The following is a 13,559-nucleotide window of genomic DNA, read 5'->3' on the forward strand; positions in this document are numbered from 1 at the left end:
CGAGGCCTACCCTAGATATTCTGAACCAGTTGCTCTGGATTCAGAAATGTGTGTGTGTGTGTGTGTGTGTGTGTGTGTATGTGTTTAAGCCCTCCAGGTGATTCTGATCTACTAAGTCTGAGAATCACTGAACTTGACCATTTTCAAGGGTTTATAAACCCTCTACCAAATGTCAGTTGAGAGGAGTTGGGTTTTTGATGGGAACGGACTTCACCTTGAGCAGAGACCACCTGCTTTGCCCCATGGCCACAGACACTCCTGGGGAGGGGCAGCCCTGACCTGGGGTCCCACACCCCATCCAAACCCTCTCTGCCCTCTTGTCTCACTTCTCCTGTAGTCCATGCTTCCACAATCTTACAGCCTGCCTGTTCAACAAACAGTTTTACTTTCCATCTGCAACCACATTTTAATTTTAGCAGTGAAATTAATTTTAATGAATGGAAACCCCCGAACGCCTTGTTATATGCGCGCTCATGTTCCCAGATAAGTGTCAAGTAGGAATGCTTATGGTGGGTGAGTCAGTTAACATTTCACAGTTAATCCAGGAAGCCCAGATTCTAAACCCCTGACTCCCCAGGGTGCTGAACACATCCCTTTCTGTAATTTATCTAGAGGGAAGGGAAAACAATTTCGACATGTGTATTTTATTTTGCCACATGAGGAGCACCTCCCCAGCCTGTAGAGTGGCCTCAACCAGCTGCAGCCCACTGGGGAGCCCCAGACCACCCGAGCAGGTAAGAGGTGGCATTCAGGGGTGAGCACTGGCAGGGGTGCAGCCCGGTTCTGCATCCCAACAGAAGCTGTTTCTAGTTCTCAGCCCACTCTGTACTTTGTTGAGTAGGAAAGGAGAGAGCCAGGGTGTCAAGCTCCTGCCCTACTGTGACGTTGCCAGCCCACTATGCTGGGGAAAAGGGTCAAAGTTAAGGGCTGCCCAGCATTGGATACTGGTGGCAATAATTTCATTTTGAAACCAGATGCAGTCAATTTAACTGCACTATTTGATTGGATTAAATGCGCTTTTGCCCAGCGGCGGGGGGGGGGCTTTTGTTTGAGTGACATGAGGTCTTATATTTCCCCAAACCCTCAAGCTGAATGTTGGAACCTGTGCAGGGCAGGACTAGAGCCATCAGAGGGTGGTGTGTCGATTGCCAGAAGGAGGGGAGTTTAGGACAGGCAGGGTCACACATTGGTCAAGGGCATTGACGCTGGCCCCGCTCTTGTGTGTACATGCCGTGTCCTTGTCTCTGGGCGCGCTCCTTCCCCCTCTACGATTTGGTTTCCTCATTCACACACTACAGGTGATGACAGTGATCCTGCCTCACAGAGGAGTCCTGGGGAATGCATGGCTTAATTTTCATAAAGTGTTTAGAACAGTGCTGGGTAGAACAAGCCTTATGGGTAAAAATAAAGGGTGAATCAAGGCTACTGATGTGTTTTCATATATATTTTCCCCCTAAAAACATAAGATGGAAAAATCATTCTGGTTAATAGAAGCATTGGAGGGTTTTGGAGATGACCATTTATATCAGCTTCCTGGGGCCACTGTAGCAAAGTACCACCAACTTTTCTGGTCTCACAACTTGAGGGGGCCAGGAGGCTGTGAGGGAGGATCTGCTCCAGGCTTCACGCCTTGGCTTGCAGATGGCTTTTTGTCACATCCTCTTTCCTCTATGAGTCTCTGTGTCCAAATATCCCCTTCTGCAAGGACACCATTAGATTGGATTAGGGTTACCATAGTGGCCTCATTTAACTCAATTTTCTCTCTGCAGACCCAATCTCCTAGTAAGGTTCATCCTGAGGTACTGGGGACTAGGACTCACACATGTCTTTTTGGGAGAGCCCACAATTCAACACACAACAACATTTAACTGTTGTTCTGGTTTCTGTGCTCATCTCAGACGATTTGGAATTAGCCCAAAAGGGTCTTCCTTTAGCCAGCTCTTCCTTCTCCAGTGTGGGCCATTTACATTCACGTCTGTGCTTGGAACCCCTTTGGCCTCCTGTAATCAGGAATCCTCAATGCAATCAGCTGCTGCTCACTGGTTTTTACAGGACAGCTGTACTTTGAGTTTTGAGGTCGTCTCAGAGAGGTTGTGCTTTATTTGCTTTATTTTTGCTTGTCTGGCCAGAGTGCTACAAGTGCTTGGCCTTCTGGATGCAGTTTTGGGATGCTCAGATGTACGCAGCAGGCCAGGATCTGGCCCGTGTGCAGGATGTTACAGGTTTGGAGATCAAGCCTGTCTATTAATAACAATTATCACAGGGTGACTGCTCAGAGTCAATGTCATCTCCAGAATCGTTATTCTCTCCAGCATCTGTTCGCTTGAAATACAGGCGTGGGATTTTAAAAAACCAAATATTCAGAATATGCTTCTCTTCTCCCGGTTCTGAGGAGCTCAAGTTATTATTATTTGCTAGATGTAATGTGACTCCTTGCTTCTCATGTGATTTCACGATAATGTGGTAATCTGATGTACTGGGAAATCAGGTGTAGGTATATTGGGGCTCCGGGGGCCTGGATCGGCTGGTTCATGGGCAGATGCTCTGCAGAGCAGTGACGATCTAGAAAGAGGGATGCCAACATTTCTGACTCTTGGCCCTGTGTTCCAACTTTTAGCCCTACTCTGTCTAGGTTGACCAAATTTGGAGACACCTGTCACTGCAATTTCAGCGTGTCCGTGTTTTCTCTGCCTGTCTTGCATGAGGCCTTCAAGGAATTTCACTTGGTGTGCTTTATATTATCCATTGCTGCCCTGGAGCACACACACACTGGGTTTTCAAAACCTTGACATTTTGGGATTGGCCCTGCTGTTGAACAAGTTGATTCCAGGGATGCCTTGTATCCAAGATCTAGATGTGCAGCGGGCATGGTGGGTCTGGAGGTTGTTTCTCATTCCAGATAAGACCCACTGTAGCCTTGAACTAAAGAAGACAAGACATGGAGCTGCTGGGAGAGGCTCATGGGATGGGGGTTTTCCTACTTATGAGCTTCTGCAAGTGAGACACAGATATGACAGTGAGGTCTGCAAACCTCTTAAATATGTGCTTTTTAATGAGCAAAGTTTTAAAAAAATGAACAGAAAATAACCTAGAACCTACGTAATGCTGTGTTAGTTTCCTTGGGCTGCTGACACAATGTACTACAAGCTGGGTGGTTTAAACAACAGATAGTGATTCTGCCCCAGTTCTGGAGGCCGGAAGCTTGAGATCAAGGTCCTGAAGGGGCTCTTCTCCCTCTGAGACTCTCAGGGCAGGGATGGGCCACTCCTTTTGCCTCTTCCTAGCTCCTGATGCTGGTCGTTGCTCTTTGGCATTGCTTGGTTTGTACCTGTGTCACTCCCCATCTCTGCCTCTGTCATTACATGGTGCTCTCCCCGTGTTTAAATTCTGCTTTCCTTGTAAGGACACCAGTCATTGCCCACCTGCCCCCCACCATCCAGTATGACCTCATGTTGCCTTGATCACATCTGCAGAGACCCTATGTCCAAATGAGGTCACCTTCACAGGTATGGGGGTTGTGACCTCAATGTCTCTTTTTGGAAGTAGCCATTCAACCCAGGCCATGCTCGCACGTGCTCATCTGTCTGCTTGGTTTTCAGAAACTTTATCCGAAGAATGTTAAGTTCTAGGATATATTGAAAATGATCCACCTTGGGATATTGAAGTTAGGTTTGCAGTGACCACTTGTCTTCATTGATAGGGGGATAAGAAAATAAAATTTGCAACAATCTTTGGTTTTTAGGGATCAGGCTAGCTGCCCAAAAGACACCTTCAAGCTGATTTATCTTACTGTTGCCATCAGATCTGGTAACGCTAACTTCCTTGGTCCGGACCCACTTAGATCCATGGCCATGTATTATGGCAGTGGTGTAAACAGATTCCCTGTGCTTCTGTGTGTGATGAGAGAGCATGGGCAGGACCAGCACTCAAGTTAAACAGTCAAGCAAAAAGCACTGATGTTTTGTTACCAACATACTTTAGCTTTCATTGGGAGTTGGGAAATTTTATACAGAAAAAACAGAATAACTTGCATGGTGCTTCACATCTACCATTTTCAGGAAGTGACTGTCTATTGTCCAGAGTCACAGCCCAAGGCCAGGCTGCAGAGTTTCTCTATGCTCTTTACATTGGAGAAGTAAGGGTGATGGCCCCTCATGACCTCACTGTGTTAAGAAGTCCTCCGTGTGGATGCTAACCTGGCAAGACCACCAAGAACATATCCATTTCATCCTTTGAAGTACCTGCTTTGTGACCTTGGGCAAAGCAATTGGACTCCCTCTGATTTGCTTCCCTTGTTGTGAAGGGGAGCTCACACATGAGAAGGAAACTCACACAAGAAAGGCTTTGCTGAAAACAAAACAAAACAAAACAAAACAAAACAAAGAAAGGCCTTGCTGTATGTCAAAAATAAATAACAGGACCTTAGAGCAGCTTATTGGGGTCTAATGTGAATGACACTATAGGTACTTCTCACAGTGAACCTTTGAGCATACTCATTAATGTTTTAATGCCAAGGTGCCAAAGCATTATGGAGTAAATTGCAACTTAGTCATAAAAAATGAAATATAACCGAAAAAATTATATAGATCATCACGTTTTTTTTTTTGGTGAACTTTTTTTTCTACAGGTAATTGGGACTTTTTGAATATGTGGGCCATAATGATTCCCCCATTCAAGTAATTCTCCCATGATTAAAGTACCTAAAATGGCAAGTCCTGAAACCTGCCTTGTAGCTAGTGGTTGAGTTTAGAGGATTCTTATTTATATAAATACAGATTTTTGCATATATATTTAATGTCTTTGTAAGGTAAAAGCCATGTTCACCAAAACGACCATTGTTTGAGAATTTTCTCTCAACTGAAATTGAGGTTGCTGTGAATGAAAGAAAATAACCCTTTTTGGGTCATTTTAGACTAGATCGGGTGCGTTCAGGGTGGTATGGCCGTAGACTTGGGTCATTTTGGAACTTAGAGACACAACAGGGGAAGGGGAAGAAGATAGCATTATGAATTATGTATCTTAGGCTCTTATTACCAAGCCAGTGACTCGTTACTTGTTCTGTCTTATTCCATGATAAGACCCACCTGTGATAATATTGACTAAGTTTGAGCCATAGGTTTATCTACAAATTCAAAATTCTAACTTTCTGAAATGTGAACACATCCATTTGCTCACATTTGCAGTGGAATTGGTCTCTTGTGAAGTGTCAGTGTGTTGGGATGATGAACAGGAAACCTGTAGTTTTATTTTTCCCATTAGGCACCTTCTGAACTCTCCTTTTCTCCAAGCACAGCTCTCTGAATACAATTTGCACGTCTGTGTCAGCCCCTTTGGTTCTTAGAACAGTCTCAAGGCTCAGTGTTGTTCCTTTGCAGACATTGCTCTCAAGATGTATTTATGCCTCTCTTCTCCCCACAAAGCAGGTCACACATCCTCCTCACATTCCTCCCCTTCATCTTCCTCCTCCTCCCTCTTTCACCTCTAGGCACCGGATTCTCTGAGGATGGGCAAGAGGTTGGGAGAAAAAGGCAAAATTCTCCTGGTTTGAGTAGGCGAAAGGGCAGTCTGTTCTGCCGGCTATTGTTGCCTCTCTGGCTGACACTGATGACCTTTTGTGTTCTTCTTCATCTGAGAATTCAAATGCTTGGGCTCTCATGGGGTAGACACTCAGGTGTCCTCAGGTGGTTCTTTGGAGGACCCTATGGATCTCTCTCTCTCTTCAGCCCCTACTTCAGGAAGTTTCATCCCTAGACTGTCACTGCTCCAGGGGCAGATCCTCTCTTGATTAGATCTCCACAAGTCATTATAATGTTGAGGTGTTTGCTCAACCCTCAGGGAACTCCTGGATTCTTGCAACATCAGATGGTACAGGTTCAGATTGCTCCAAGTGCCCCATCTTGAACAGTCCTCCATGGTCATCATAGAGGAATGGTGATGTTCTGCTTGAGTTAGGAAGAGTGAGAGGAGGTGACACAGTAGCTGTGCTCATGAAAGAGCTCATGGACTCATCTTCTCACCCTGAGGAAAGCCTATGAGGGAGCAGTGGGTAGAGTTGGGATGGTGAAGCCAGCAGGCTGCTCAAGAAAAGATGGAGGCTTCCAGGTGAATCTCCTGACTGGTTGCGGATAGTCATTCTCATGTGAACTACATGGTTTTTGTGTCCATCATCAGCCTTGAATAGAAATATGCTATCTACCTAAAATTGCTTCTCACAGATATCCCAATAAGACTGAGAGGGTTGATGTCCTCAAGGTAAAGATGAGAGAACATCCCACACATTTGTGTATCTTTACACACTTTCTACCTGTCCTCCTACTGAGACAGAAATAACAACCTCTTGAAACTTCCCATGATTAGCCTGACCTTTATGGTCTTTCCTCCTGGATACTTAATTTGGCACCTGGTTTAATCTGTTTTCATCCTATTTTATCTATCAAGTATATTTGTCTTTTTTCCCTCACACGATGGTGAATTATTTGAAGATGAGAATCACATCTTCTGAGACTTACACTCTCTTTTTAATTGACTAAAAAATGCTAGACGTTTAGTAGGTACCTTAAAAATATTTCTTGATTGACCCAAAAAGGCAGCCTGCACTAGTTTTGGAAGCTTGGATTACTCACGTAATTCCTTTAACTCCTTTTTATGGACAACTCTAATGGCCTTGAAGAGACCCATGATGGATGGATCCTCCCATCACCTTCTTATCATTCTATTGATAAATGAATGACCTTTGGCAGATTGAACCAAAGTGAGGCCCCATTCAAATGCACAAGAGGAGATTCCCTGGCCCATGTATTCTGAGATCCAGAACCTGCAAATCATAGCTGGATGTTTTGTTCTACAACTCCTTAATCTCCCTGGAAAAGGCTCTCTCATCAGTACCTTATAGAGAAATCCAAGGGTATGGTTGAGAGGAACCAACACCATAGTATGGAAAATGTATATTTACATTTATATATTAATAAGCAGGAAATGTCAGCTCTGATATGTGTATAAAACCCTATGTAGTCATAAGAACAATCCCTTTCTTGTTACTAAGCACAAACGTAGTCTCCCCTAAGCATTGGGGGAACGTGAGTGACTTCACCTCCATCCCATTCTTGCTGCTACTTCCCTACATTCAGCTCTGTGGTGACCCTGCTCCTCTTTCTGGCCCTTCACTGAACTACATTGGATGGGCAAATACTTGTAGTCTGGCTGATATAAAAATGGCAGCAAGGCCTTCATCTAGCCAGGAATTATGGCTTAAGATACTGACTTTAAAATATAGAGTTTTCATGAATTAAACGCCCACCACCATTTGTGCTAAGGTAGAGGTCCCTTGAAGAAACTGGAAGAGGCATAAATCCCCCAAAGTTCCGCACAAGGTCCTGACTGCTCCTTCCCAGGAATGGCTCTAGTTTTCTCCTCATGATTTAAGTGGCTGAGTTCTATAATCCACTCTGGTTTTGGGACAGACAAAGGCAAAAATTGGGATCAGCTAGACATGGATTTCCCATCTCTATGATTGCTTATTAATGGTGGGTCAAGTCATCTTTGGCCAACTCATCTGATCTCACAATGTCTTCATACAATTTCTGCCATTGATATCTTTGCATACATGCAGAGGGGATATGGGTGCTGGAGTGCTGACTTATCAAAGGTTCTCCAGCCTGCAGCAGCCCAAGAGTGGGTGAGGGGAAAAAGACTGCTGTTGTTTATGTTTTGTGCCCTCTTATGGTGACTCACATTTGCACAAGAAATCAAAAAGTTGTGTTGCTCCATCTGATGCACACATCAAAATATTGATGCTGATGATAAGAAAACCTGACTAAACGAACAAACAAACAAACAAACAAAACCCTGGCATTTGTATGCACAATATTTTCCCATGTACCATTAATTGGATTCTTTTTTATTATTGCTGAGTTTTTCTGAGCGTGTTTGAAAATGTTTCCACAAAAGCATTCTGATTGACATTTATGAACTTAAACTTACTCCTCACTTGAGTTTGTAGGGAGACCGGAATGTAGTATCCCCGTGACCTCTCATTGTACTCCAGATGCCATGAGCCCTGCCTTTGTGGTGAATCTGGTGTGGAGACTAATTGCGTTGCCTTGAATGCAGAGCACAGAGAGTACCCAGTCGTTAGAAAAGGAAACTGAAGGCATGCCAGCTGTTAGAAGAGCTTAAGCCATCCAAGGCCCAAGGTAAAAAGGGGGGGAAAAAGTAAAACCATTTAAAAAGAACTCATTAAACCAGAGGCATTTAAACAAAGAAAATCTTAATCTTTCACAAATTGCTCATTTGAGTCTCAACTTAAGTGCATCCTTTGGCTGAAAATATCAACTTGAATAGTTACTTGAAAGTCATGAAACATTAGCAGAGAAACTTTAATTAAAAATAGCCATTGCTTACTGCTTTGAGAGAATTTTCCTCTTAGGGGAGGGTCTTTAAACTGCTTGCAGTGTCAGATTTGCTTTCATTCTAATGATAAGCCTTGACAACTGAGAACAATAGCCACGTGAAATACTTTATTGGCATGCAAGGCTGTGCCCACAGAATAATCTCTTCTGCAAAGGGACCTGTCACCCCAAGAAGCACTGCATCTCTGCAAAGTGAGGAGCGGAGTGGCGTCTCTGTAGTGCATCAGCCCCATTTCTGTGAAATCTTTGATCATATATTCCTCCCTCAGTAAAATGGGTATGAATATCCTTTTGATTAACTGTGCACTGCTTTTCCTTGTGCATTAAGTTATTGACCCTCTTCAAGGTTGAAGAGACCCCCTTGAGTTCATAAACAGACTTAAGTCTTGCTGGCTAATTTCTATCACTCAAATCCTGAAAATGATCCCTCGGTAAATAACACCCTGCTGTCTTCAAAGAGCCTTTGAGGAGCTTGTTTTAGGTGAGTTAACCCTGACTTTGCAATGGATCTTATTGCCTAGCTTCCCATCTGGAGCAGGTCCTGGCAGCCTGCTCCAGCCCCTGCATGTCAGCTCAGCAACTGGTATCGTGGCCAGAATCCAAGCTGTGCAGTCACACTTCCTGCCCTCTGCCACTTGTCAGCGGTGTTAGAGAAGTTGCAGCAACTTTCCACACCTCTGTTTCAATATCTGTAAATCAAAGATTCCTGTCTCATAGGGTTGTCAGGAGGATCACAGGAAGTAATGCCTAGGAAGGGCTTTCTAGGTGCCTGGCACACAAGAGGGACTCAATCCACAATAACTGTTTTATTGTTATTTTTATTCCACAAATCTTTGCTGAGATCCTACTATGCTTCAGGTGTCAGTCTAGGCCACTTGGGATATCAAGAGGAAATGATGAGTCCCTTGGTCCTAGAAGCTCACAGTCTGAAAGGAGTAGACAAATATGTGCACCATGAGAGATCAGAGTGATCCCGACCTTGATGGAGGATTCCTGGGATATTTGGGAGCATCTGCCCAGATGTGGGCTCTGAGGGAGACACCTGCAAGGAATTCTGAAGGCTGGGTGAGAGGTGGACATAACAAAATGTTTCCCTTGACAGGGAGAGCTTGAGCAGAGGCCCTGAGGTTTGGAGGGGCATGGAGGGGTCTGGAGTCACTGACGCTAGGTAGGCAGTGAATGTGTCCAATCAGAGATGGTGTCCAGGGATAATGGGAAGTCACCAAAAAATGTAAGGAGAGGAACTATTTTGATGATATTTTTGTCTCAGGAGGATAGGTTTTCCACAAGTATGAGGAAGAGACTGGCTTCCATTGTGAATTTGGGAGGAACACCCCATGGAGAGAGTGAGAACCTCTTGTTTTTGTGAAAAATGGGCTCCCACAGGGGGGTGGGGGCTGGGCACGTAGGAAGAGACCACAGTGATAGGAGGTTGGTGTGGACAGAGCTAATAGCACTGAAGGTGGGGGCGGAGGTGTCCAGAGGAGAGAAGGGGGAGGACAGGAACATTGGAATTGGTGGGCATGGGCACTCTCATTGTGCAGCATGGAGTGAAGCCCTCCACCTGTAATGGTGATTAGGAGAAAGAACAACTCTGAGGGGGTTGAGGTGTCTGGCTGCCTGAAATCCCACCTTCCACTCTTTATAGTCTCTGACCTTGACCAAGTGACTATCTGCAAGCCTTGGTTTTCTCACACTGAACTGGGACTAGTAGCACCTTCCCCTGGGCCATGTGGGCATCTAACAAGGGAATGAGTTTGCAGAACAAGGCACCAGGAGCCTGAGGTTTGGTCAGGTGGCCCAGACTCAGCCTGTGGCAAGGGTCATCAGAATAGTGTGAGGCCATGTAAATCAGGAGGGGTCCTATTTGAGGTTTTGCCATTTGTAGTTCTGGGTCCTATGAAAAGAGATGCTGGGCTTTGCAGCCAGGAAGAGGATTTGAATAGATCCTAAGGGCATTCTGATCCTATCCAAGCTGCAGAACTAGTTGCTATGAAAGTCACCCAGATAAAGCTCAGTCCCTTGGCTCAGGGACCTGACAACTGGGGAAGGAGCCCAAGGTAGAATCCGAGAAGTCTGGCTACAACACTCACCCTGCTGCTCCTTCCTACGTCACCACCTTAGGCAAGTTTCTCACCTTCCCTGAATTGTGGTTGCTCACCTACAAAATGGGGATGATGATGCTTACTTTCTGGGGCACTAGAGGAGGTTTAGGGGTGACACATGGCAAGAGGTTGCAGGCAGTGGCTTAATTATCATCAGGGGAGGTGCAAAATAATTTCAAATAGTTGTGTAGCACAGAATCAGGAGCACTATTGGGGAAGGATAAGGTGTTAAGGATAAGGTTCCCAGGAGGAAGGGATCATTTTCAGCTGAGATAATTAGGAGAGCCTTCCCCTGTAGGACATGGGACTTGCTCTGGACCTGGGGGAAAGGCGGGGGTTGTATGGTGGCTTCACCACTCTGACATGGCCAAGTGGCAGCTGTTTCCCAGGATCCAGCTCCATGTGTACAGTCGAGTTAAACTGGGCCATGGGGCATTTCCATGAAATTTTGAAGGTAAAGAAGAAGCAACAACCATGTTATTTCAGCCTTTGGGAGGTCAGTAAAGTATCCAGGCACCACTTGTTTACATTGTCCTTATCTGCTGGCTTAGCTGAGGTGGCTTCCACTGAATGTCCACTCTGCTTTTCCAGCTCCTAGATGGGAGTGGGCTTGGCTCCATCACAAAAAGTGCCACCTTTTTCTGCAGGATACCCTGCCACCTGTTACAGACAGGGACAGGGCCTATCTCTCACCCCTGGGAAAACACAGGAGGGCCTCCAATGGCGTAACTGCAAACCTGCCTCCCCATTGTGCTCCTGTGGATAAGGTCCCCTAGCTAAACCACTCTCTTTATCATGGGGACCAGGCAGAGAGCCTGCTCATTGCTGGCAGCAGGATTTAGTTCCCTGCCAGCCTGCAGAATTACTCAAACAAGCCAACCATGTCCTCCTGATCCTACAAAGCCTGCTCACACAGCCCTGGTTGTTCACTCTGTTCTTGAGTGTAACCCTCACGTGGCCCTGCATGGTGTGTCGTGTCATCCTCCCCTGGCTGTGAGGGTGCGTGACTAACAAGCTGCTGCCAGTCTTACCTGTCTAGTGTCAGGTGCTATGTGTTTGATCATCCCATAACCCTGCGGTTGTATTCCTCCCCTCACCAGTGAGGTAAAGAAGCCGTGTTCAAAACAGAGATCCACACAGGTTCCCATGTTCTCATGGATTCAGGTTCTAGCATGTGGGTTCCACTTGTCCTTGCTCTCTCCCATCTGATACCAATCCTTCCTTCCCCACTCACGGTCTTCTTCCTTGTGGATGTTAAGGACCAGCATCAGACCAAAACCCATAGCTTTTCAGGGATCAGTTTCCAGAACTGCGTGGATCAATGCATGGGTCATATAACTTACTTTGTCTCCCTGGAGGCCCTTTTCTGCCAGTAGCAAAAACATAATCTCCCTAATTCACAGTAAACACAGTGAATATTCAGGTTCCTTTCCTCTCCAGTCAATCAGGAGTGGGGGTTCTGTGAGCTGACCCTGTGCTCTTAGGCTCAGCATTCCATGCAGATGGGCCCCCACGTCTCCTCAACTCTCTGATCCCCATCACATCAGAGGCTACCTTCTCCCCTTGGGGCTAGTTCTGGGGTGGGTTCATGACTCCTTCTCAGACATCTTGTACACATCTAATTATTTTCCTTTCCCATCTCTTTTCTGGTTTAAAGACTACTTTTCTCTCAGGAAAAGCAAGTATTTTTAAAATCACTTCGTTTTTTTCCTGGAGCTATTGCTTAAAAAAAAAAAAAATCGCTCTCAGATGTTAAGAACTTGACATCTTTCTTATTTCTTTCCGAATGACCTGTGACTTTGTTTTGAAGCAATGGCATCCTCTAGTTCCAACTGCAGACGGCTATGGAGCCAGTGGGGAAGGAGGGCACACATCACATTCTAAAATCCCAGATGGAGGTCAAGAGAGATGCAGAACCTAGTGTTATGAACTAAATATCTGTGTGTCCTCAAATCCATATGTCAAATCCCTAAGTTCCAATATGACGATATTTGGAGATGGGGTTTTGGGAAGATAATTAGGTTTAGATGAGATCATGAGGGTGGAAACCCATGGTGGGATTAGCACCCTTATCAGATTAAGAATGGAAACCAGAGGTCCTCATGCCTGTGTCTACTCACTGAGGAAAGGCCATGAGAGGACACAGCAAGAAGGAAGCCAGGAAAGGAGGCCTCACCAAGTATCCAATCTGTGGGCCCCTTGGTCTGGGACTTTCTGCCTCCAGAACTGTGAGAAACAAGTGTCATTTAAGCCACTCCATCTGTGGCATTTGCATGGCAGCTCAAACATACCAAGACAACAGGTGAACCATGGGTGAGAGCTGATTCCAAAGGAGAGTCAGGGACAGGTGCCCCTCTCCAGGTGGTCAGGAAGGCTGGGCCTTGGGAAGGCCATTTGATGCCACACTCAGGGATATTTCCTGACCTTCAAGAGAGTGTTTTGGGGAGGATGTAGAAAGAAAACAAGATTGTAAAGGGCTGGGAAGTAAGCAAGGATCAGGAATATGGGAGTGCTGAGTGTCAGCCACTTCTACGAGATCTTACTAAATAGAAGTGGGGACAGATGACAGAAGCTTTAGGGCCTACGGGGGACATTCAGAATCTAGCAGCAGGAGGGAAAGATATGTTTAGGCCAGGGAAACTTGAGCGTTTTGGAACACAGAGGAGAAAGACCCAAATAAAGGGAGAGATTTCCACACTCAGAAATGAGAAACCTATTTTGGAATATTGGCTATACTTTTTGGTAACATGGTGATCTTGGACAAGATACCAAATCTCTCTGAGCTTCATTTTCTTCATTGTGTAACTTCTGAGAATGATAAGTGTATCTCGCAGGCTTGCTTTGAAAGGTTTTACTATTAACTTAAAAGGACTTTGCATGATATACAGCTACTTCTGTAAGTAGGGACACATATATGGTACTTACTGTTTGTCAGGTCTTACTCTCCACTTAAATGCATATTAACTTACTGAGGTGCATGTACTAAATGCCTTTCAACTTAATTCTCAAAGCAACACTGTGAGGTGATTAGTTTTATTATTTTCAT

At 45.2% G+C, this 13,559-nt stretch overlaps 1 long non-coding RNA gene across 2 annotated transcripts in view; it reads left to right on the forward strand.

Moving 5' to 3' along the window:
* The first annotated feature begins 253 nt into the window (after window positions 1-253).
* The window catches only part of LOC112661589 (uncharacterized), a 34,138-nt gene continuing 20,832 nt past the window's right edge, over window positions 254-13,559 (forward strand). The window contains exons 1-2 of one of the 2 annotated variants that reach the window (XR_003137820.3): window positions 254-734; window positions 8,045-8,192. This is a non-coding gene — a long non-coding RNA (uncharacterized LOC112661589). The remainder of the gene's footprint in view (window positions 735-8,044; window positions 8,193-13,559) is intronic. The other variant, XR_003137819.3, reaches the window with a different exon arrangement.

The sequence above is a fragment of the Canis lupus genome, chromosome 31, assembly GCF_003254725.2.
Source record: "Canis lupus dingo isolate Sandy chromosome 31, ASM325472v2, whole genome shotgun sequence".
NCBI classification, from domain to species: domain Eukaryota; kingdom Metazoa; phylum Chordata; class Mammalia; order Carnivora; family Canidae; genus Canis; species Canis lupus.